The following is a 25,475-nucleotide window of genomic DNA, read 5'->3' as shown; positions in this document are numbered from 1 at the left end:
ATAATTATGTATTTTGAATTGAATTGCTACGTTAGCATTGACAAGTTCCCTTTTCCATTAAGATGCAGCTTCAGCATAATTTTATGATGCTTCATTTGTTAATGGAGCAAGAAAGTTGTTACAGTTAATTTAGTAAGTAAGTTGGATGTGTGTGTACGTGTATGTACACTCATAAGTGCATGTATGATTTATATCTGTGATAGTTGAATTGTTTTACAGTGTAGACAGATTTAGATGGTGAAAGCTAAATGGTTTCAATACTGTCTGTAAGACAAGTACTGTGTTGCTTTGGAGTATAATCAAATTCAATTGTGAAATAAGCCATGTGTTAGAATGCAAGTCATACCCAACACTTCTAAATTAGGGTTGGGGTAAGTTGCCAACCCTTGACTTAAAGTGTTCATTAATCAAGTTTATACAACTGCCTTCAAATATAACACAACACAATTCAGTGCAGAGCTAAGTAATTCTAAGTCCCATTTAGTCCAGTGGAACAATTAATTGTGTTTTAATTTATCCCACTAAAATAAATGGAACTTTAAAAATGCTTAACTTGGCTAAATCATAAATTTGGATGTTTTCTTAGGTGTAGATGTGACAAAGGTACCGATGTAGTGAGAAACAAAGAGCATCCTCCCATTTCTTATGCCCACTCACCTAATCAGCTGACATTTCTGTTCTTTATTTTGGAAGCTACTGTCTCTATTTTTCCTACAGCCAGTGTAATAAGCCTTTTAAAGACAGACCCATATATGTCTCATTGTAGTCGACTCAGTGGGAGGTTATGAGAGCATGAATAACTTTGGCTACTTTATAGATGGCATATCAAATAAAGCTGATAAAATGCACCTTTAGCCACAGAAGCTACTTGAGTTTCTAATGACAGTGTTAAATCCAAAGTGCGAACCTGGTCTTTTAGAGGGAGTCCAACTGCTTCCGGACTAGATCAAATGCCAATCATTGCAATATCTTCTAATGAATGGAGCTGCACCTGCCCTGTATAGCTTGTTAGATAACTCTGAATACAGACTAAATGCTACCATCTGCTCCCAGTTGCAAACAACTGTTTCAGTGATGCTAGAAGTAGTAAATATTTAGTTTATCTGATGCTGCCTCATGTTGAGGAATAACATGCACCTATGATTACTTAGGCAGCTAGGAATATGTGTAGGAAAAGTTACACCTACATTAGCATTACACAGAAGAGTTGCAAATGATAAAAATTATTTCCTTTTTTTATCCAGGTTAAGTCCAAGATCCAAAGATAAATGCAATTAATTATGCAATAGACAAAGGGGCTTTGGTTTTGTGTTTCTAAAATGGCTGTGCACTTCTTCCTCATCCCCAGTTTGCATGGCAACCTATGCCATCTCTGACCTTTTTGATGTCACACAATTGCACGTACCATTATCTGCAAATGTCCCATTAAAGATCAAGTGCCTATGAGTATTATATGAGTAAAATTCGACCATTTCCACTAGTCAGAAACTATAAAACCAGCTCAGTTTTAGGAGCCGCGTCACCAGCACAGAGTGATTATACTGCCTCTTTCCATACAGCTATGCAGCCATATCATTTTCATCCTGCATAGTTGGTAATATATATAAATATATAAATGAGCAATGGCTTATTCTCTAGTACAGTGACCTAAGCTATTAATTTCATGGTGCCAGATAGATGAATATATGTGTAGTACGGTATAGATATATACTGAATTCATAAATGACAAAGGTCATTTATCTGCAACAATTTTTGTTTTGTATAGGTGTTCATCCCACTGTACATTAATTTTCACTGATACTTTTGTCCCGTACTATATACTCTCAAACAGTAATGTTAAAATGTCTAAATGTCTTCCTTCCTTCATTCCTTCTAGTGATGAGTAGTTATTCTTTCAAGGACTGCGTAATTTGTGTTTAAAATAAACAGCTCTAACTAGAAATTAAAATTAAAAATTATCACCTGGATTCCAAAGGATAAAACACTTGGTTTTGACTGCTTTTCTATATGCTGACTGCTTTTCTATATGCTGAGCTCAGAGATTCATAGACTTGGAACAAAATTTCAACAGTCATCCAATCCAGCCTTTAGCATCCTTAGGTGAGGGATATGAAGGTGGCAAAGTATGGATTTCTTAGCCTCATGGAGTTTAAACTCTTTCCTTTGCAGTTTTTATGGAGGAGATTAACAATTCAGTACACTAAGTCTAATTTTAATTAGGTGCATCGTAGTTTGTGGCATGTTATCAGCAGGAGTTTGTCTGACAATTCAATGTATACATATAGTAAGAAGTGTTCACTTTTCATGTCCCTATATTTATAATGCATCATTCTCATGAATCATTCTCTGTATAAACCCATGTGCTTAGATTCTCCAATGATCCTGAAAAGGTCTGGACTGTAACTGTTGTTCTTACTATTATTGTAAAATAAGTTTATTTTTCAGTGATAAGGAAATGTGTTTGCTTATTATTTCAAATTAAATAACATTTAGCTTCGGAGACAGCACTTATGTTTAACAAGTGTGAATATATCTCTAATAGGGCTGATTAGCCTTTTGGCTTCTATACTTAATATTTGTATCATTCTTTTATGGAAGTTCCTGTGTGCTTCCCATCAGGGTTATTGGAATTTGGAGCCTTATCTATAATTGCCTACCAATAGGGGTGACATGATGTCTCTCCAGTGCATTAACTTTATCGTTCCCTGTAAAACATTTAACACAGCAAAAATCTAAGCTTTTAAATGAGAAGATTGTCTTCATCTTGATCAGAGAAATGAAATTTGTAATTCAAATGAGGAAAGTTAATGAACTTAATGCATAGGCCGGAAAAAGTGTGGTAATGTGCCAATTTGGTCTTCGTAAGGATCCTTCCAAACATTACCATTAAGGTATTGATTTTGTCCATTTAGCAAAGTAAAAGGACAATGAACCTCCATAATGGTTTGTACATTACACCATTAGTGTCTAGACCATCCCTATCAAAGGAAACCCGTAATCATGTATGTTGAAACTCTTTTTAGCATTTTTAGCATAAAACCTTATGCAGGTGCTAATGTTGGTAAGCTCCTTTACAAAAACAACCACCATTTTTCTGCAGGAAAGGTAAGAACAACTTTTATATAAAATCACAGGAAAGCCCCTGCAAACATAATTCCTAGTGGTATCATGGTTCTAGGCCAGGAATCCTCTGAGGTAGACTGTTCCAGAGAAACCAGTGAAGATAGCTCCAAATCTTGAAAGCTCAGGGCATGGAAGAATCCTGTGCCTGCAGAGGTAGGCACTGACCCTGTAACTGGACAGATGCAGCATCTAGTCATTGATTATCTAGCTTAGACTATAAAGACTACTGTATAGAGATCTTCCAGTTGTTCCATGGCACTGCTGAGAAAACTTGTATGTTTCACTTCAATTGCAGGATCACTAACTGTGGCCCTGAAATCCACACCAAGGGCCCTCTCCAAGGTTCTGATCTTGCTTTGCCTTCCTGTCAGCCTTTGCCCCCTGGAACTATTGACTGTCCTGTTGCCTAGGACATGCACTATCCACAGAATTTAGCTCAGCTAGTTGGCAGTTCATTCAAATTCTTTCAACAGTGGAGTAACATGTTGGTGATATCCTGGCCACAGTGAGCAGTTGAGTGGCCATATTTTGCACTAGCTGCAGCTTCCAGACCAAGCTCAACAGTGGCCTGCAAAGAGTGTATGGCAGTAATCCAAACTGGAGGTTACCAGTGCATGGACAACAGTGCTCAGGTTATCCTGGTCTATAAAATAGCTGGTAAAAGGTACTACTAATTACTGAAGTCACCGACTACGAACCTGCTCTTTCAGAGGGAATGCAACTTCTCCATCCAAAGGAAGACAACTCAGGAATTACCTACCTACAGTACCTCTGTCTTACCAGGATTCATCCTGTCCACCACCAAGTCCTGCCCCTCCTAATTCACACATTACAGAGAAGAGGAGCTGGGTATCAACAGCATACTGATGGCACCTTACCCCATATCTCCTAATGATCACTCCCCTATAGCTTCATATAGATGTTAAATAGCACTGAGGACAAGACAGTACCCTGTGACACCCCACAGTGCAACTGAAGGACAATCACATAGGCTATTCACAAAAGCCAACCCTGGAGATAGGATCAGAACCACTGTAAGATTCCAACAAACATCCCACTAAGTCAGCTTACAAGGATACCATGGCTAATGCTATCAAAAGTTTCTGAGAGAGCGACTAAGAATAACAGGGCCACACTCACCCATCCTTCTCCCAATAAAGTTCATCCACCTGGGTGACCAAGGCTGAGTCAGTCTCATAAACAGGCCTGATCCCAGTTTGAAATGCATCATTATAATAAGTTTCATCCAAGAGTATATGTGATGGTTGTGTCGCAGTCCTCTCAACCACCTTCCCTGGAAAGGAAGTATTTGCTACCAAGCAAACCAATGGTTCTGGGGTGAACTTTTTTAGAATATACACTTGTACACAAGTGCAAGGTATAAAACAGATCTTCTGTGAGCATATAATATGTCTTCCGCATGTTGAAGAATGCCCCTAGATCCAATCCTCATTTTCTATAGAAAACTCAGTGTAACTCTATATAATTCACATTGACTGTGCATGGAAGGTGGGTAGGACTATATGTGTTGCTCTTGTTTCTGAGCTCCATGCAGTTGACTGAAGGTTGGAAATTAGTATCTACACATGTTGGAACTTTGTTGGCACACGTCTGTCTCAGGAGACAATGGAGCAGTGTGCCTGAAGAGTTACAGTACTTGGGAGAAACAGGTTTGTTGCAGCTGGGGCAGATAAAGGTGTCTGGTTGTGTTTATGCTGATGCACCATGGTGTTTCTTCTCTCTGTGCTTCTCCCAGTGGTCATTCCTCCTCTGACCAATGCTGTGGATACACAACCTGACTATCTGTCTTCATACGCTGTGGTCATCTGCAAGGGATTCCCACACGGCTTGGTTGAAGTAGCCAGCCTTCATGTCTCATTTGAAGACATCTTTGTAATGCACCAATGGACTTGGTGCCTGAAGCCACTTCCCTGTAGAGCATGTCCTTGGGGATCCTGCCATCTTCCATTCTGTGTACATGACCAAGCCAGTGTATACATTGCTGACAATGTGGATTTTTCACTGAATTTAGGACAACAGACTGTATGGATCTGTACCCCCCCCATCTTCATTTGTTTCTTTGCTGTTATATTTTGGGACACTGTATTTATAGTTTAGTGTAGCAAAGATAAATTACATGCTTCGTTTGTGTAAGTTTTCTGAGCTGAGCAACAGCATGTCAGCTCCTTCTGTCTAAGAGGGAAATAGTGGGGGAAGGAATCAAATAATACCAGCAGCTGCTGACTCTGCATTTTACTCTTGCTGGAAACACAGCATTGGTGACACTGACCTCAGTGCTACTTTGCAAATTGGCAAGAGCAACCATCAGGCACAGTTTCCCTCTCCAGAGATGTAATGTCTGGGCTCCACTGGCATACTCATTCACTGTCACTGAATAGTAAGAGCTTATATTTACTTCCTCATCTCAAGCATCCTGCATGTGTTGTGTTGCTACTAAACTACTGGGCTGCTTGCCCAAATATTTCTAGCTGCAGTGATGATATATAAACAGATGTGTACCTTACTGGGTAACAAATGTTGCAGTTGTAGAAAGTAAATAAAACACATTACATTTAAATTCAGCTCATTTAAATAATATATTAGTCTTTATGTTGCTCTTATATTAATTTTCGCCGCTAACAATGAGATTGAATATTAAATGGGTAAATAGGCAAACTGGAAATGGGCTAAATAAATTGTGTGCTGTTGTGGACTGGACAGATTAGTGAGAAGAAGTGGCAATATTATTATTATTATTAACTGATATTAATTTCATTTATAAATTGCCTCCTATGAGGCATCCCAAAGTGATTTACGGCATATATAAACAATTATGCCATTATACCATTATTGTTTAAATAATTATACAATTATGTTTATAGAAACAGTTTTTTTTTTTTTAAAGTACACACACACACACACCTGTAAGCAGGGGAGCCATTTGCTTTTAGATGCATGATTATATCAAAGCAGACCTTGAACAGCGGTATGCTTGAGCATACAGCAAGTCACATTCTATTGATTGGAGTATGGTGGGATAAATGTGTGGCTTCTGCCCCTAATGGAAGCTGATTGTTCAGGGATGTGCCGGCAAGGCTGGTCGATTCTTTAGCTGTTGTTTACTGGGGAGGACGATATCAATTTTCCAGAGGGATGATTGGTGGGATGTCAAGGCTGCTGTCACCCTTTTCTCCTCATCACTGACAGACAGCTGAGTGACAATTACGGTGATGGGACATTGTCTGCATTGGCATATACACCAGAGGATAACTGGCAAACACAAAAAGGCAGTAGTGCTTTAAAAAAGATATAATCAGCAGTTGTCAAGACTAGTTACATATATGATGTCTGAATAACAAGACCAGAGTTTCCTGCCCTAGAACAACTGAGATGTGCAAACATGGCACCATGTGTGCTCCAACTTGTTTAGAAATTAGCCTTAAGAAACATACTGGCTTGAAAAACTTGGGAGGAATTGCTAATATGTGTTGGTTTTTTACCCTTTTAATGAAACCAAAACTCAGGGCATAGTAATTTCATGGCATACAACAAAGTTGTCAATGCTGCATTGTTCTAAAGCTTGGAGTATTTATTTGAAATGTTTATGTTCAGTGCACATAACAAAATGGAAAGAGGGGGAACAGCTAATACTAAGGCATTATCATATTAAGATAATTTAAAATCCCATATCCTCAATGAAATGAACTTTTAACTTCTGTTAGCCATCCTGAACAGTTACAATACTTTTAAAAAGGTGCTTATATGTGAGCTGAGATGTAAGTCTCTATTAGAAGGAGTCTCCGTTGAAGGGAATTGGAAACTCTAAATATGCCATACTATATAGCTGTCTTTATTACTGCTTTAAACTACCATTTCCGATGGCTTTAAAAATACGGTCTTATTGTTAACTTTTTTCCAAAAGCAAAATGTGTATGCGTCTTTGAGCTTTGGTGTTAATACAGAAAAAAATAGAATACATTTTATATAAAGAAAAACAAGTTATCATCAGCACAGCCCCTATTATTGTCATTCCAGAAGTAAGTCCTCTTGAGCTCAATGGGGATTACTTCCGGGTAGTAATTTATGCAACTCTGTGAATGGAGCCTCAGTCAGTTGAAGTCAGACTTGTGGAATGCTAAAACCGTATTGATATCAGTGGGAAACAGATGTAGTTCTAGGCCCCCCACCCAAAATTACTTTCACTCTCTCTCTCTAACACATACACATCCTAAAGATGCAACCAGTCCACTGCAAACTAATCTTACAGCAAATGGTTCATTGGGAACAATTCTCTGCTGTGGTAGTGATAACAAAGTTGCCTATCTCTTACCTACATGGCATCAAAGAATTCCATCACTTCCCAATTCCTTTTCTATTCTTGAAAATTCCATTTTGTTTTCCTGTATCACTACTTCACCTGGGAATTCTTTCCTCGGCAGCGTTTTTAAATGTTTCATGATTTAGGGGAAATACTTTCAATCTGCATTTTCAAGTTAGTATTACTTTGCAACCATGGCACTCAAGGTGGTCAGAAGCATACCAATATGGGTAATTAACACTGAAGGTTATTTCTGATGGTCTCATGAAAATGCCAAACAAAAGTGATTATTAATTTCCTCTTTTAAGCTACAAGCTAATTGATTTTATGCTGTGCTAATTAAAAATAGATGTCTTTCCTTTCAGAGGACTGTGTCAGAAATCTAAGGCCAGGGCACAGCTCCTTAGGGACCTGACCATCAATTGACCAATCCTTCAGAAGTGAAAGAGTGGCCATCATACATATCAGCTGTATGGAATTAAATTTACTCTTGTCCTGGCAGATAAACATTTGCAAGGCAAATAATAAATTATCCATTAATCAGAGGAGTAGCTGTGTTTGATGAACTCTGAATTGAGTAGAGAGATTGAGTAGCAGGACAAAATGAACTGACAAAGTGGATTTGAGCCAGGGATAATGGCTGTTAGGAATTTGCAGGTTTTTATAATATGTCTTCATAGTTTTCAAACATTTGGAGTGATGCTGGTTTGCAAACTGTTAATTATTTATAGACTATAATCACTACCTTTAAATGTAATCTAGAGGTTCACATTTATAAAAGTACTGATTCTGGTGCCTTATAAAAATATTAAGTGTATTTTCTGTCTTAAGTGTTAATAATTATTTGCATTGTGAGTTGCAGAAATTTCATTAGAACATTTTAATATTAGAACATATATTATTGATTTCCAGATCCAACCACTATAATAATTTTTGCCAACTTTATACGATTTTTAGGTAAGAAAAAAAAGCATATTTAATTAAGAGTTTAATAGAGCAATTCTAATTTGTGATCTGTGTTGTAGAGGATTAGGATATTGTGAAAGACTCATTTCATCAGGCTTCTGCTAGTGGGGGTGGACAGTGTTCCACCCCAACAGCAGTCAGAAACTAGTGCTTGCTGTACTCCCACCGTGGTAACCAGTGTAAGCCCTTGAAATGGGGCATTTCAGGGAAGCGGGGAGGGAGATTGAACAAAGCCTGCTCCATATCTCTGTGCTGCATCAGCCTGCAGCTGGTGTGGGAATTATGATCATAATTACTGCCCCCCCCCATCTTCTGCCCTAGTCATCATGAGCATCATAGCTTCTGAGGTGGCACTGATTCCCCCGTGAAATAAACAAGTAAAAAGGATCAAATTGTAATGGGCTGGCTGGATGAAGAGCAGTGGTGGGAGGCACTAGCTAAGGAAGCCCAAGGGAACCCCCAGGGAAGAAGTCTCAGAACCAAGGGATTGGTGTTGGTACTGGTACTAAGTGGTCACAGGGAGAATAGTGAGCAGACTGGGAGGAGAAGGTGTTGGAAGATGAAGAGATAACAGGGTTTAGTGAGCAGGAAGAGGCTGTGGCAGAAAGCAGTCCAGACACAAGACATGCACAACCCAAGCACTGTGATACTCTATAAGAACAAAGGCGACCACCATGATTGTAACAACTATCATAGAATTGCCCTGCTGAGTACTGTGGGGAAAGCCTTTGCCTATGTAGTTCTCAGCAGATTACAGTTACATGCTGACAGAGTCTATCCTGAGTCACAATGTGGCTTTAGTGCTCTGAGGTCAACATAGTTTTTTCACTGCTCTAGCTGCAGGAGAAAGGCCAAGAGCAGAGACACGTACATCACCTTCATAGACCTAATGAAGGCCTGTTCACACTGCTCAACGAGATAGGATGCTCACCTAAGCTCCACAAGATGATTGTAGAGTGAACACTGAGAAAAGCACAGAGAGAAGAAGTCCCATAATGCCTTCATGTGCCCCACCTACAATAAAACATATCTCTCTTGTATCAGTCTCTAAAGCTCCAGTAGGCACTGTAACTCTCCAGTGGTTTGACTTTACCCCCAAGGACGCATTATTTCATTGCCTCCCATGACAGATGGATGCCAACTGATACATCAGGGATAGAGATACTCTCCCAATTCACTGAGGGCCAAAATTCCTTAGCGGGTAGTGGTTGGGAACTGCATGCCCAAAGCAGGTGGAAGAACACTCAAAGTAGCAGTGACCAAAACACGCACTGAGTTCTCTTTCCCACACACAGTACACTGCTGCTGTACAGTTTCATGGGAATGGGTCTGGAACTATGGCTTTTAGATAGGCGAGTCCTTGAATAATGAAGAGATTCTTTAAGTTTCATATTGCTTTGTCCGAATCCTAGAAAGCATGGCCTTGCTCAAAGCTATCTGCAAGTTACACATTTGTGTCTCCAGGCAGCTGTGTTGATCATTGGAAACCTGTATATTTCTGCATTCATTCTTAGCTGTTTGTTTCAAAGCCTGTTTGTTGCTTTCCTTCTATATTTGTGATTTCCTCAGTGTTATATGAAAGCAGTATGCTTGTTAACAATCTTTTGAACTACTAGCATGGAACAGTGAGCACCACTTGCCAATCAGTGTTAGTGGTTTATAATCATGCAACTACAGATGGGTAGAGGGAGAAGATTGATCTACTGACTACTGATACCACTAAGACATTGAGGCCTATTGGTGTCATTTTCTCACTGTGGTGCCTAGTGAGAAACTGGGTAATGTCTCAGTTTTGCTGAACCTCCTTAATCAATGTAGCTTTACCTACTCCTAATGCTTGCTATAACTTCTTGTCAGTTGGTTACAGGACTCTCTTGCTATACTTAATTTAACATAATGTGCCATATTCACAGAAAGTCTTCAGCAAGATGCTTTTTAATTTGGCAATAGAACATCTGAGATCTTACATGCCCACTAAGATAGTGGGAATCTGCACTGTCCTGAACTAAACTAAACAACACCATAACACATTCTTATCAAATGCAACAAATGTTAATGTTTAGAGTATACGAATAGGTTCAGGTATAACAAATACTTATAATTAAGGTTTTTTTCTTGATCGTTGCACCTTCACCCTTTAAGCATACTATAATCCTCCCATGGACCTAAGCACCTCTACTTACAGCCATGCTCATCTCCCCAGTTTTGTACAGTAATCATTGAAAGTGAATTCACGTCAGCAGGTTCCCAAGTGACTCTCAACCTGTCTGTTAGACTGACATGGCAAGATAAAGATTTGTGATAACAGATGGACTCAAGTAAATAATTATTTGATAACCAAGGCTCACCATATGAGAAAAGTATTATTAGATCATGTGTTAACATGACAATATGCAGTTAAACTCTGACTAATGGTTTGTAATGAACTGCTAAGGCAAATGCTCATATGATTACACAAACAAAACCCAATACCTGCAAGAAGTGGCAACTTGTTTGCGTACATCTCTGCGGGGACCCATCCAAATACTATTGCAACAGTAGCCACCAGGCCTGTGCAGAGCTTGTATGAGAGACCCAGGACAGGAGTCTTGTTAGAATAAAGTTACAAACTCAAACAAAAAGCAGCCAGGCACTGGCGGGTCCTCCTGGCCAGCTTACCTCTCTGAGGCTCAAGGCAAGCGTCCTTGGTTGCCCCCACTCTCTGCATGGGCCTGGTAGTCGCTGATGCTTCTGCAACAAAGTCCTATCCTCTTTGGTTTACTTCCTATAATGATGGAAGAAAATCTAATAATGGAAGGGTTCAGGTCCTGGATACCTGGAGTCTGCTCAGAGTCCATTTCAGATTGGAGCGAAACTATTACTGGGTCTTGGTCGATTTGAAAGGGATCAATTTCACAGACATGCACACAATCTTTTTTTCTGCTTCCCCTTTAATTTCCCAAAAGTTGATTTACTATTTTGTCACTTTCATTTTCAATTGTCCCCCCCCCATTTCTCTCCCCTCCTTTTAAAATTGTATGTATAACCTAAGCAGCTGATGAAGATAAGATGGACCAAATTGTGTATCCCTGTATGTTTCTTCTGCAAGTGGAAAAAGAAGCTAAGTGTGAAAGGACCCCATGGATCCCTAGTAGTTACTGTCTGGAGTACAATGTTGCTGACCATGCTTTTGCCAGCCTCCAGGGCCTGAAGCTAAACCGCTATCCGTGCCACAGATTCCTGGAGCTGTCTCCACTGCCATAAGTTTGGAAAATGTGAAGGGATGGCTTTTTATTTGGAAAATGGAAGGGAATACTCTTCAGCAGAAAGAAGGGTATATAAGCCCTTTTACTCTCATGGTGATATTGGAAGTCCAATGGACCTTACAGTCTTTTTTGCCAATTCTTCTTTTAAATTCAATTAAAAGAAAAATAATAATCAATTAAATGCAAGTTAAGAAAAAATAATTAATTAAATGCAATTGCAGATTGGATTGTGTGTACACATGTATATGTGCAGGAGTCCAGCCACCACTGCCTGTTTGTCATGACAGGAGCTTTTCACAGTGGATAAAAGAGATCACAAGGAAGCATGCATATAATTGCACTGTGTCTAAAGCACATTTTCAGATTTTAAAATATGTCTCTATTAATAATGTTTTACATTTATTAAGAGTGAAGATATATGATGGTAGCTTAGAATTAGTGATTGGAATGCAGTTGAATTTGTAAAGCTGTATGAGGGTGTGAGTGTAAGTAAGAGAGACGGAGAGTTTGTTTCAATGGAGTTCTGTAGATTTTCTGTTCCATTCTGAAGGTTTCTATTTGTAAGAATCCAAAAACTTCAGAAATGGTTTATAGAAAAGCAATGCTGAAGAATAAAAACCTTTATAAATCATGTATATTGTCCTTTTTAGTCATATGTATTCTCGATCTTGATCCATGCTGGTTTAAAACTGTTTGAATCAACTAAGTCCATAAATATTCTCCATACGGGGTCATTGTAAAGAATGACTAATCAGTTATGAAAAAATAAACTAGACTCTTTTTTTCTAATCTGTTTTCTACAGTTGCATAGAAGAAGGGGTGGAGACTGGCATTTGCAGTTTCAAACTGATCAAAGCAAACATTATTATTCTTTCAGTTCTGAATTTGCCAAATGTTCCATGAAGCCTTGAGGCAATTAAGTGGAATAACAAGGTCTAACTGAATCTGAAATTATTCTTCCACAAATTGCTACAGGTTTTCTTCAGACTAATTAGTGTGATAGTTCAAGGCATTCACAGGCAGATATTGAACAACGTATGTCATTTATTAGGTTTCATAATATTTATTTAACTTTTTAACCTGCCCAATTCTGGAACTCAGAATTGGGTTATACACACACACACACACACACACACACACACCAAAGCTTAATCTCAGTCACCAAAATCAAACTCAAATAAATTATTGCTTCTGGAAAATTTTGGAGCACAGGCCATGGCATTGTTTTCAGAACTGATTCCCTTGTATACTCATGAAAGTTATCTAATTGGGATGAAAAATCTAATAGGTTTTGCAGTAAAGATTCATGGTGAGGGCACTCGAGTTTCCTGCACATGGATCTTTCTTGAAATATTCATGTAATACTTTCATTTGGATATAATGCTACACTAATGGATTAAAAAAAATATTCTGATGGAATTGGGCTTTAATTGGGAGGTGCATGAATGTAATTTTCTTGTTTGAAAAGATAGCTGTCGGGTTGGAGAGTTTCTGCAATCTCTGTCCAAATTGCGACACATCTGCTTCCAGCAAAAGAAAATTGCATCAAGAGACACATTCACCTATCTCCCATAGTCATGGGACTTCTTCAGTACACGGCTAAGCCAAACTAGCTTCCCAAGTTTGTTATTTATGCCCTGGGAAAGACACTTCTTGAGAGAAGTGGAGCTAAGACAAAACCTTTCTTACTGGTGACTGTAGAGCTCTGTTATTGGCTCCCATCATGCACATTTATTTATTTAGCTACACAGTTGGACATTAGTCTGATTGGAGGCACCAGCTTTCCCTGCTGCCCTCAGTACACCTGCTTTCCAACCTGGAGCAGCTCTGCTCACCCATACAATTGCCTCCCCATACATACTGAAGTACAGGTTACAAAGGTCTAGAGTTGTATCCTAGCAAATGTATCTGCCTTTTTATTTGCTCTTAATGTTGTTGACAAGTTTGGCATACATAGTTCTGTTTAATCTACACAGAACTCTTCAGATAGGAAGTGATCATTTTTCCCAGTAGCATTGTTGCTAGGGCATTTGGTGTTCTGTGCAGTGTTTGCTAGAAAGCTATCTTTTTAAGTAAAGCTGATCTCCGAGTTAATTCATCATAATCCTTTCTTAATTGATTTTCCTTATGGGTGGATCTGAATAACTTTATTTGGAAACAAAGGAAATTCACGTTACTGGACATGGTATGTGAGCCACTTCAGTGAACACTTCATTCAGAAACTATGGATGTAGCCATTGTTGTGGTTCCTCATAACATAATAATTGCCCTAGCAATACAGAGGGTGGTGTGAGAGTCACAAGGAACTGACAAAACCGATTTACCTGTTCTGTTACCATATTTAAATGTTCCCAGGATTGCTTGAGAAAGCCACATGGAATTTTTTATAAGCTTCTGTGATAATGTATGAATTGAATTTAGGTCTCACAAGTATAACCTATAATAAAACCTTAGAAAGTTGAATGCTCATGTTCAATACACGAGTACCTCGGGTTAAGAACTTAATTCGTTCTAGAGGTCTGTTCTTGACCTGAAACTGTTCTTAACCTGAGGTACCACTTTAGCTAATGGGGCCTCCCGCTGCCACCGCCACACGATTTCTGTTCTCATCCTGAAGCAAAGTTCTTAACCCGAGGTACTATTTCTAGGTTAGCGGAGTCTGAAACCTGAAATGTCTGTAACCCAAGGTATCACTGTATTCTCTTCCTACTTCATTACACCCCCACCTGCTTTTTCTCTCTCATGCAAACATCCAATGGGCATTCAGCATTCTGTGACTACTGACCATACTTAGTCCTCATTAGGTTGGTTCTGGGTATCTGGAGAGGGAGGAGGAAGAAAACTTCATTTTTTCCTGAAACTTCATGCAAGTTTCTAAATTAAAGACAGTAATTCTAGAAGTACCTCTCTTGTTCAACTATTCCTATAACAATAATTTCGGTAGTAATTTTGCTTTAATTTCCTTTTTGTCTCAAACCTGTTAAATAATTCTAAATTATACTAAGACTCCAGGATTGTTTTAAAAATTGTAATAAGCCTCAAAGATTGTTTAACTTTTCTATATAAGTTCAGCTCAAAAAATTTATCTAGTTTTCATTATTTCTTCTATTACCTTAGAAGTGCATAATTGGATTTTATCTCTAAAAGAAAGACAAAATCACACTAACCTTTGAAAAAGGCCCCCAGTTCGTCCATTAAGAATTTCAATTGCCTCACAATGAAAATACCTCCTGGTACCACCTATTAAAGGTTGGTTTGACAAAGTGTGGAAATTGCTTATAATCTTGTCTGTAATCTATGCATGAGTGATTTTTTTCTGGAATTTTTAGAGATGATTTCTTGGGGAAATGGTTCCAGTTTATGATAAATGTTGACTCTTAAAATAGGATGTATGTAAGCCCTAGTAGATCTTATATTCTTATTGACTTATTGATACTAAAAGCTTTAAAAAAAAAAAGAATTAAAAAGATTGGGAGGTGACACAATTTTATAGCATATTTTACACTGTAAATCACATTAATTTTCAATGAATTTAATATCTGGTCACTGAAAGTGAAAACTGGTGGTTATATTTGCAGTGAGTCATTGAGGAGTATATGAGGCGTTAGGAGAACGGCAGTACCTAAGGTGGGGGGACGACATTGTGCTCATTCTGGGATAGTTTGTCTACCTTTGATCCCCACCCTGCACTCAGCTATCTCCTGTGACTCTTAGAAGCTGTCAGCATGTGACAGTGGCCACACTCCAGGAAATGACTTTGACTGGTCCGCTGAATCAGGTGAGGGTAGCTGATGGGTCATAAACCCTTGGTGAGCTAGGGAATTACACTGCATGCAAAGGCAGGCTCTGGCTGAATGAGTGGATGAGACCAATAGAGAATCCAATGGTCAAAAGGGCAGTTTCTGCACGTACTATGTAAAGAAGTGAGGGGCAGATGGGGCCGTGAACACAACAACAACAACAACAACAACAACAACACCCCAACTGACTGCGTTGCCCTAGCCACTCTAGGCAGCTTCCAGCATGTATAAAAACACAATAAAACATTAAACCTTAAAAAAACTTCCCAAGCATCTGCTGCCCTGAGGGATATCTTCAGAAGAAAAGGCTAAGGAGTAAACCCTACACAAATTTGGAGTGGAATCTCTAAGGTAGTTGGATAGCCTCTTATACACCTCCTTCCAGTCACCTCTGCAACCAAGCTGGTGCCAAATGTATTGCCCTCTTTCCTTTGGACCATATCAGTGTTGCCAAGAAGGGGGTGTATTAATCGTCTGGGCAGCTCAGGACCTCCATACACCCTGCCCAGGCTTGCACACTGTAGTCACTTCAGTGTAGCTAACACATCATTTTTACATCTCCCCTGGAGGCACAGTCCATTGTCTCTTGAGACAGACAGATGCCAACAACAAAAGATAAATTGAATGTGGGTTAATGTATTGAAAAATATTCAAATAAAGAAGTTGAATAAAATAATTGATTTTCCTATCACAGAGCATCTATGTCCCAGTAACTGAATTGAAAATATTTCTGTACATAGAATGGGTTGTTATATACAGCTCTTTTACAGATAGATGACGCATTGACTACCTCATAGTTCCTTCCTTCCTTCCTTCCTTCCTTTTGCCACTCATGAACTATTTAATCTGCTATGTCAACAAAGTGTGTAGGATTAAGGGCAAGAAATACCATACTAGGTCAGTGTTACACCAGCTAGTGAAGCTGTTGAATCAATGTGACTGTTTGACAAAGAGAGTGTTGCCAGAGGCAGCAGATAAGGAGCATGTAAAAGCTATTTTGTGGCCTGGCAGTGGACAAAGAAGATATGTGGTAAGGTTGGGAAAGAATGAGGAGAGAAGGTAACTCATGTTTGCATAAACCCATGCACTTCCTTTCTGTATATAACACAAAGGCACTGAACTTGGTCCAGTGGAACTGGATTGTAGCTCACAGAAATTTACCTGTGGTACAGGCCACAACATAAGACAATCATAGGTCCATGGCAGATGAAATGTTTAAATCTATAAAACATCTATACTTGAAAAGTAAGTTGAGAAAGACCTACACTTGAAACTTTGGGGAACTGATGTGCAGCATGGGTTAACGAATTGATAAAATATAAGTCAGCTCCTTGCAATTAAATCATCTTACTTGCTTTTAATTATCACAGTTTTCATATTAGTGGTGGCCAAAGTGTACTGAAGTTGTGCATGTATTTAGGGATGGATGGACTGCATTTTGTAAATAGCCACTGACAGTATTTTAAATGTAATAATCCTTTTGAAAAACTAAGTTAAATCCAAAATTACAAGAGCAATTTTGTGGCAGGACAATTGAAGACAGTTGCATGGTCCTTGTCTGGGCCACTTCCAAGTCTGGAAATGCTTTTTTAGAAAAGTAATCAGTTACTTGCATTCCTGGGCAAGACAAGCCACTAATTTCTATAATTATACATTATGCATACTACATTATGCATCCTACATTATTATGTCTTTCTTCTCTTGGAGGAGAGCTCTGAATGAAGTAGTATTTCATGATTAAAACTTTACCTTGGAGTACCAAAATTAATTGATCCCTCCAGAGTGTCAATAAGAAAGAAGCATGCATGTGATGTATAATTCTTCCCTATCCAAAATATGTGTCTTGGGGCAAAGTTTGCAACCAGGAGCAGGTACTTCCGGGTTAGTGGAACTCATAACCAGAAGCATTCGTAACCAGAGGTACCACTGTATAAGATTTAAAGAATTTCAGAAACTTTGAAAACTTTGAAAATAAGACCAGAAAATAAGAAACCAGAAACACAGAACCAGAAACTGTCTTTGTATATAAACAGTGATATGCATAACATTATTAAATTACACATAATCCTGAAAAAAGATACCCATAATCTTTTACTTTAATATTCCAGTACATTCTAAATATATTTTTTAAAAAGTGTGTCTTTTTATTTACTTGCCTTACTTCTCTGAATCTTTCCAAATTTATTAGTTTTATCACAGATACAGCTTTAAGCAGCAGTGATTAGAAGCTACCTGAATGTTTTGTTGTGGTGAAGTAGCTTTGCACATTTTAATATGTTAACGTAACAAGCTATTGGTTTTCCTAATAAGTCTGCATAAATATGCTTCTTAATTAAATCTATGATTTACTTTGTGATGCTATACAACTTATATCCACACTGCACTAAAACATTAGGTGGTAGAGCAGAGAGAAAGAACAAGATTCTCTGGAGCAACAATCCTTGGCAGCTGCAAAAGCATAATATGGATAGGCTTATCTGTGTGAAAGTTGCAGTTGAGATAGACTGTGTTAATGAGATGAAGTTTCTTCACCTGGAGCTCATCTGTAATTAGATAAGAAATACTGACAGGAGCAGTGAGTAAGTGGCTGCCCTCCAATGACAACTATTGACTGAACACTAGGTTGTGCATAAAATAGTGATACAGTCGATAAAAGCATCAGGCCTTGTTTGGTATAACCCTGCTGATTACTGTCTAATTTGCTGCTTGGAAAGGAGCCACAAATATTTTTTGCCTTGTGCTTAGAGTTGATGAGAGCTGATGCTGATGCTTAATCTTACATTTACTTGCAAACTCTCTGTGACTGAGAGTAATGCACAGTGCATCATGATGCAAGGAAATAGAACCAAACCGTAACATTTCTGTTAGGTCAGTGCTGGGAAAGGGGCTGTGAACATTTCAGTGAAGAACGATTTTTAGACATCTCATTTGGAAAGAGGCACTTGGTCACAGCCACCTGAAAGGTCAAAACCAGAGTTAGATAAATAGCAATGCACTGGTGTCATGGGAACCCACATTCCGCAGGATATTCCAGGCATCTTCCCTGAAATTTTAGCTTTATTTTTTTTTGGGGGGGGGGATGAGTTTATATCACTTTTTGCTTATGAACATAACAGTTGAGGAGTGAAAAACATGGAGTAGCATTGATACTTGAAGATTACAGAGTTTGGGTTCAAAGCCTGGGTTTCCCCACTCCCACTCTGCCCTGGTGACTCACAGAGGCAGTGCCAGACGATGGGGATGGCAGTAAACAAGCATAGCATCAGCACCTGCCGTGGTGGTGGTTGCAACTTAATTCCCTGCCCCCCAAAACACACCCATTCAGTTGAGTGTGCTGCTTAGAGAAGTGCTGAAAGAGCCTGCTCCAGTAGTAAAGGTAAGGTAAAGGACCCATGAATGGTTAAGTCCAGTTGAATTCAACTATGGGGTACGGCACTCATCTCCTCTTTCAGGCTGAGGAAGCTGCCGTTTGTCTGCAGACAGCTTTCCGATACATGTGGCCAGCATGACTAAACTGCTCTGGAGAAATGGAACACTGTGACAGAAGTCAGAGTGCACAGAAACACCATTTACCTTCACGCTGCAGCAGTACCTATTTATCTGCTCGCGTGGTATGCTTTCAAACAGCTAGGTTGGTAGGAGCTGGAAAAAAGCAATGGGCGCTCACCCAGTTGCTCATCCCTTATGATGGGCAAGCCCAAGAGGCTCAGCGGCTTAGACCACAGTGCCACCCGCATCTCGCTCCAGTAGTATCTGCTTCAGAGGGCCCATACTTGCGCAGAGGAATTCTGGCAAAATGAAGATGATTTTATCACAGACATGTCTTTAAGCCAGAGTGATTTATATGCTAAAAGGATCCCTTTCCCTTGCTGCCGTTGTGGGGGAAAAGGAGAAGGAAAAAACAGTGAACAGGGTGGGAAAGGAGAAGAAGTTGGAGAGAGAAAGAGGATGGTAGCAAAGCTGGCAGGTTGGCTTAGTGTCCTCAAAGAGAGAAAAGCTACTGGTTTGGCTGATAGGCATTTGGCACGTGCAATAACTTTTCATTTTAATATGTAATTGTAATAAATTATGTATCTTTCATTTCACTTATTAGATTGTATTTGAATATGTCCACTGCCCAGGGGAGGGGAAATGGCCTGCCTTTTAACAGCAGCTTTATATGCAGGAATTAAAGGTGAAGCTCTTCCTGGCACATTATCACATGCTAGTGGTCTAATGCCTGTTAAAGTCCCTAGTACAGTGCAAAAGTTGGAAACCCTGGTTTCAAAGTGATTTATGATGCCAAAACAAGGGATTAAGCATGATTGTTGTTTAACTTCTCTCTTTTCCCATGCTACTTTAAGGAGGTACCATAATGCTGCATGGCACTACAGCTTTTCACAACTTCCCAGACTATAAGCTCATAAAATTAAATTCTATCCTCCAATTTTTTAAAAAAATCATCTTATAATATTTTAGTATGGAAAATAATTAAATGTGGGGTCGTATTAGTAGTAGGATAAAGTAAAGCTGCCTGTCTCTGGTCCATTCTTGCAATTTGAGACAGTGACCAAATTTCCTATTAACCTTATTGCTCTTTCCACTGAGCTAGTCTTAACCCCCCCTTTTCATCGATCAGCATTAATTAGAAGTTGCATTATTAAAGGTTCAGAAGAAGTCAAACATACTTATGGAGACAATATTCCTTCAGTAAAAGGAGAGAAATGCAACCACATTTTCTTTCCCTTAGCAGTTCTGGGAATACAGTGACAAAACCAAAACATCTTACCAAAACATCTTACATCTTACTTATTAATGTTCAATACTTTTTATGTCAGCTGTAGAAGTTAATTTGTATGTAACTGAGAAATTAGCATATTGCTGACCCAGAGTATTCAAGCCTTATTATCAGGATGTTTTCTTTGATGGTACTTTTTGTTCGCATTTCCGTTTTCTAGAAAAAGCTAAAAGGTTGCTGCTAGGTCAGTAACACACTATTACTGACCATGTTAAAACCATAGATAAAGTAAAGATCAAACCTCTGTGGTCACACCTATGTCCTTAGCTATAAAGTAGACCATCAGTCAGTACAAATAAAACTCTCTGCAAAAGAGCCTACCTCACAGGGTTGTTTTCAGGATGAAATGGAGAAGGAAAGAACCATGTGTCTTGAGTTCCTTGTAGGAAAGGGAGGTATAAATGCAATAATTGTAATTATAATAATGATAAATATTGCAGAAATCAGTTTAAATTCAATTGAATCAAATTGAACCTCCTCCCATTCCACCCTTATATTATATACTAAATATGTTCCAGTTCTTTCAGGTTGGAAAAGACCACCACCTGCCTATAAATGAGATAAGGCTTTTACTTGGCAATAGTCCTACTTATCTTCTGGAACAGAATGATTAGTCCCAGAGCTCCCTGTTGCCTACAGTGCTTGTGACCAGTAATTGGTACTATTTTTCTGTCAGGCTATAATATTCACATTTTGCAGTTACATTACATGCTATAATATTCACATTTTGAAGTTTTGTATTATATTGTTGCTTTTATTTTGAAGTTAACTTTATCTTTTTCCCACTTGTCGATTAGTAATATAACAGTATATAATTTAAATACTAATGGAGTTATTAAGACAGTACTAAATTACTAGGGCTGTATTGTAAGTAATAATGTATGTGCCCTTGTGAGCCATATCAACAAACAATGCCTAATATGAGGTTAGCTACAAATTCTTAGAAGCACATGCCCGTGTGCTTTATTCTCCCAGAAATCAATGGAATTTAAGTGTAGGTTGTGATCAATGGAATTTAAGTGATCTGAAGAAATCATGATTAGGATTTTGTGAGTATTACACATGTGAGCAAAAAGAATCTTGTGTTTTTCCAGAGTTCTGTCTGCTGTATGTATAAGAATTGGCTTCTGGATAATGAATTAAAAGGGCACAACCTGAATCTGAAACAAGTATACTTAGGTCCAGTGCAGATTAAACACTTGCAGTGTAATAGCTGTATCGCCCATTATTTGAGAGCAAATTCAATTGAAATTACCTTCAATGTGGGTATGTTTTGTTTTGGGCAATATGGAGAAAGTGGGGAATAGGAAGAACATGGCTCTCTTCTTGTACCCTATTACATAGTGTCCCAAAGTACTATAAAATTTAGGGTGTTAGATTCAACAATGGAAGAAACTCAGTGATCAAGAGCCCCACACACTCATGAACTGCATATGTTTAGGATCAATGCTTGCCTGTTTTGCTTAGATAGAGAATATCTTGAAGATACACAGTTCTTTCAGAACACTGCCTTGGAATAACTTGAAAACAATATAGGTAGGGAAAAGTAATTAGAACCACTATTGTATGGTCTAGACACCAGGATTAACAGATTTGATGTGAAGGAAAATGTCATAAGATATTAATTAAGAGGAAAATATTAGTTTGATATTAACTCGGTGGATTCAACTACTCTTCATTCTCTTCAAGCTACAGTACTGAGATTACTGGCCAATTCCTTGTTAAAGTCTGGCTGTTAGCAATCACCTCTCTCTGCACCTCTATTTTCCTGTGAGATCTCCTGTCTGTGTACTGATGAGGTATGATTCTGCTCAGTCTGTGAGATCAGAAAAGATCAAAGCCAAATGTGATATGCCTCTAGGCCGTGTGCTGAAATAAAGTCCCAACAACTCACAACACAATCATGGTTCATTATGATTTCCTTTAGGGGAGCTCCTCATAGGGAATGGCTTAACCGGAAGGAAAGAGTTATCAAACTGTCTGATAAAAAGATGGACGTAGATAACAACCTACCTATAACTAATGCTCTGCTGTCCTACAAAATAAAGTGGTTCCAAAGAACTTGTATAAACTTATATTCTGAATAGAATATATTGTTACAGTCAAATAATTTACCAATTTTTCCCCTGAAACGTTGACTGACTGATTGGTCTATGATGGTGTTTAATAGTTTTTTTTTTTTCAACCTCCTGCTTACTCAAAATAATATAGGTAATTAGGAATCTGTTGATTAGGATCAGTTCAATGAATAATTACTCTAGAGACATTCTTATTACTGGACACCTTATCTGGATCTCCAGAGAAAACAACATTAATTGTAAAGTGTATATTATTTCCCTTCACAGCTTACATCAGCTTAAGTTAAGTATTTCAAATTAGCAAATCATGTTATTTTTAAATAAAGCTTTTGTTGACTGAAACTGAATACATTAACTGGGCAGTTAAAGCTTTATTTATATAGTTATTTTATGCTCTTCAGAAGTAATTCAGGCAATGTGTGGGGCTGCCTCTGAAGATGGTTCGGAAACTTCAGCTGGTGCAAAATGCAATGACAAGCTTGCTCACCATAACAAGGTGGTTTGAGCATATAAAACCAATTCTGGCACAACTGTACCGGCTGCTGATTAGTTTCTGGGCCCAATTCAAAAGTGCTGGTGTTGACTTACACAGCTCAGGATCTCAATTTGTTTGGGATCGCCTCTCCCATACGAATCAACCTGGGTCTGCATTGTCCTCTGAGGCCCTTTTCTATGCCCCCTCCAAGAGAGGTTAAGAGGTTGGCAACACGAGAATGGGCCTTTTCTGCAGTGGCTCCCCATTTGTGGAATGTTCTCCCCAGGGAGGCTTGCCTGGCACCTTCATTATACACCTTTAGACACCAGGTGAAAACGTTCCTCTTCAAGCAAGCCTTTGGCTGATTAACTCCAATGTCCTTTTAAATGTTTTCGAGGGGGGGGTGTTGTTTTGTCTTTGGTCATGTTTTTATTATATATTGTGTGTTTTTATCTTACATTTTTATGCTCTGAACTTCCCTGATATTTTCAGATGAAGGGTTGCAATTAATAAATAAATAATAAATAAAATATAGGAAAACCAAGCACAGTTCTGTCAAATAATTTATTCTGTTCCACCAAAGTAAATGGAGAAACCTACCTTTTAAAATAGCTACTGTTGCATTTGCTGTTTTAGATGTTTTTGAAAGTAAATGTGTTTTCTTAAAGGTTTTAAAAAGACACTTCATCAGAACTAAATAGTTCTTCCATGCTGGAGAAACAAAAGCCAAAAGCTTCACAACTCTTTTAACTGAAATATGCTTAGTGATAGTGGTAGGCCTAGCTTCTGTGTTTAAGGTACTTTGTTTCATTGACATGTTGTACGCAAATAGACCCAGTAAAAAAATATCCAGACATCATGAATCTCATTTGTTTCTAGCTGTGACTAGTGCAGAAAGGGATTAGATATGGATCTGTATTATGCCCTCTTGTACCGAACTGTGAAATCTCAGAAGCCAGCTGAAGAGGTCTAATCTTCAGACAAACAACCTGATCTTTTTCCCAACGATAGGATTAATAACCTGTAGGTAAAGCAATGATATTTGTAAACACACTTCTGACTTTCCCGAGGGCTGTAGTTTTGAATGTAGTTCCCTTCTTTATGCAAAAGGACCTGACAGGATTGTGACAAGAATTCTGACACCTTCCTCCTCTCTGTGCCCTTGTAGCAAAGGTGAGGCAACGTTCATGGTATTGCATCACTTACTTGGTTTGATGTGAAAAAGGATATATGCACCTTGTATTGAGAGAGACTGTTTTGCAAAGTCAACCTTTAGGAAGAGCATTTGATTAGATGAAAACAGATGAAAAAATATTAAAATAGCTACACTTCCTTAACACTGTGCTGTTAAGGAAAAGAGAGAGAGAGAGAGGAAACAAAAACAAGTAAATTAAATATCAAGCTCCTAAATGTGAGAACACTTAATTGTTCATGTGGCATGTTCTTTTTGGTAATACTGGAGAAAAGGTATCTGAAAGCACACACTGCTCTTAAATTCACAAATGGTCCCTAGGCTGATGATGCTATTTTTATTATGACTGCTTCAGCTTGACTGTAAACCAGATGTTGAAGCAATCACACAGCATTTCGCTTATGTGAGATGCTTATCAACAGAGGCCAGAGGCTTAGACCATATATTTTATTGCAGTATACTTGACGCCTCCAAACCTTTGCATATGCTTTGCAATTCCTGAGTGTGCCTACTGGTAAATCAGTAGGATGGTGGTAAAAACAAATTACAGTGGAACATATTAGTGTTGTGACTGTAAAATCTGCAGTTTAGTTTTGCAGAAAAACAATGGCTTTGTTGCTTTCTTCTTCTGTCTCATTCATGTTACTTGTGAAATTGTTTTTAAAATTTGAGCATATGCTATAAAATCTTCTTTAGTAAGCTTTGCATTGATTTGCATTTGCAAATCTGCTTTGCAAACAGATAAAAGACCACCTGACTATTAAGTGGTGGTTGAAATCTGTTTTGGTAGTTGGTACTGCTTTAATAAAAAAAAGAAAAAGAGTGAAGTAAAGTGAAAAATGCTGTAATTTGTACAACTGAGTGCTTCACTTACAGCAAAGAGCTGTGATTTCTGGTCTGCTCAACCAGACATTTCTTAAAACAAGGATAATAGCTCTGAGAGCAAAGTACACAAAACCTGACCCAGTAGCCTCATTTTAGCTTTTATCTCCTGGTTCATTTTCCAGGAAAGAATCCTATTTTTCTGTCAGATGAAATATCATAATTCGTATTGAGATTAGCAGCCTGTGTATAAAGCAATATTTTGTGAGCTTCTCCCTCCCTGTACACACACAAACACACATACACGACAAAATTCTGGATGGAGGAATGTCTTTTGAACATTTTGAACCTTTTTATCATCTGAGACACACCAGAAAAAAATACAAAAGAGAAAGATAAATGGCAGTTTCTGCCCTTCCCTAGCAATTTCCACATACTTGTCAAGTTACTGTGAAGTCTTCATGCCTCAGGAACAGATGAAATCTGGGAAAATGAATACTGTTACAAGCCACCCCAGTCTCTTCTGAGTGGCGGAAGATTCCAGGGATCTTGGCACTTAACCAAGGTTTGTGTTTTCTTTGGGGAAAATGAGGCACAGTGTCTTTAAGAAGTATAGTTTATTTATACATATTTACATCTGAATTTAGATGGGGAGAGAATTCACAGCATTCACTGCTCA

General features: G+C 38.4%; 1 protein-coding gene across 29 annotated transcripts in view; it reads left to right on the top strand.

The window, feature by feature from the left end:
• Positions 1-25,475, top strand: part of ROBO2 (roundabout guidance receptor 2) — a 773,593-nt gene that overhangs the window by 440,200 nt on the left and 307,918 nt on the right. The gene's annotated exons all lie outside the window — the stretch shown is intronic.

This window comes from Podarcis tiliguerta, assembly GCF_965153285.1.
Source record: "Podarcis tiliguerta genome assembly, chromosome: 4".
Taxonomy (NCBI): Eukaryota; Metazoa; Chordata; class Lepidosauria; order Squamata; family Lacertidae; genus Podarcis; species Podarcis tiliguerta.
This window is presented reverse-complemented; position numbering and strand designations above follow the sequence as displayed.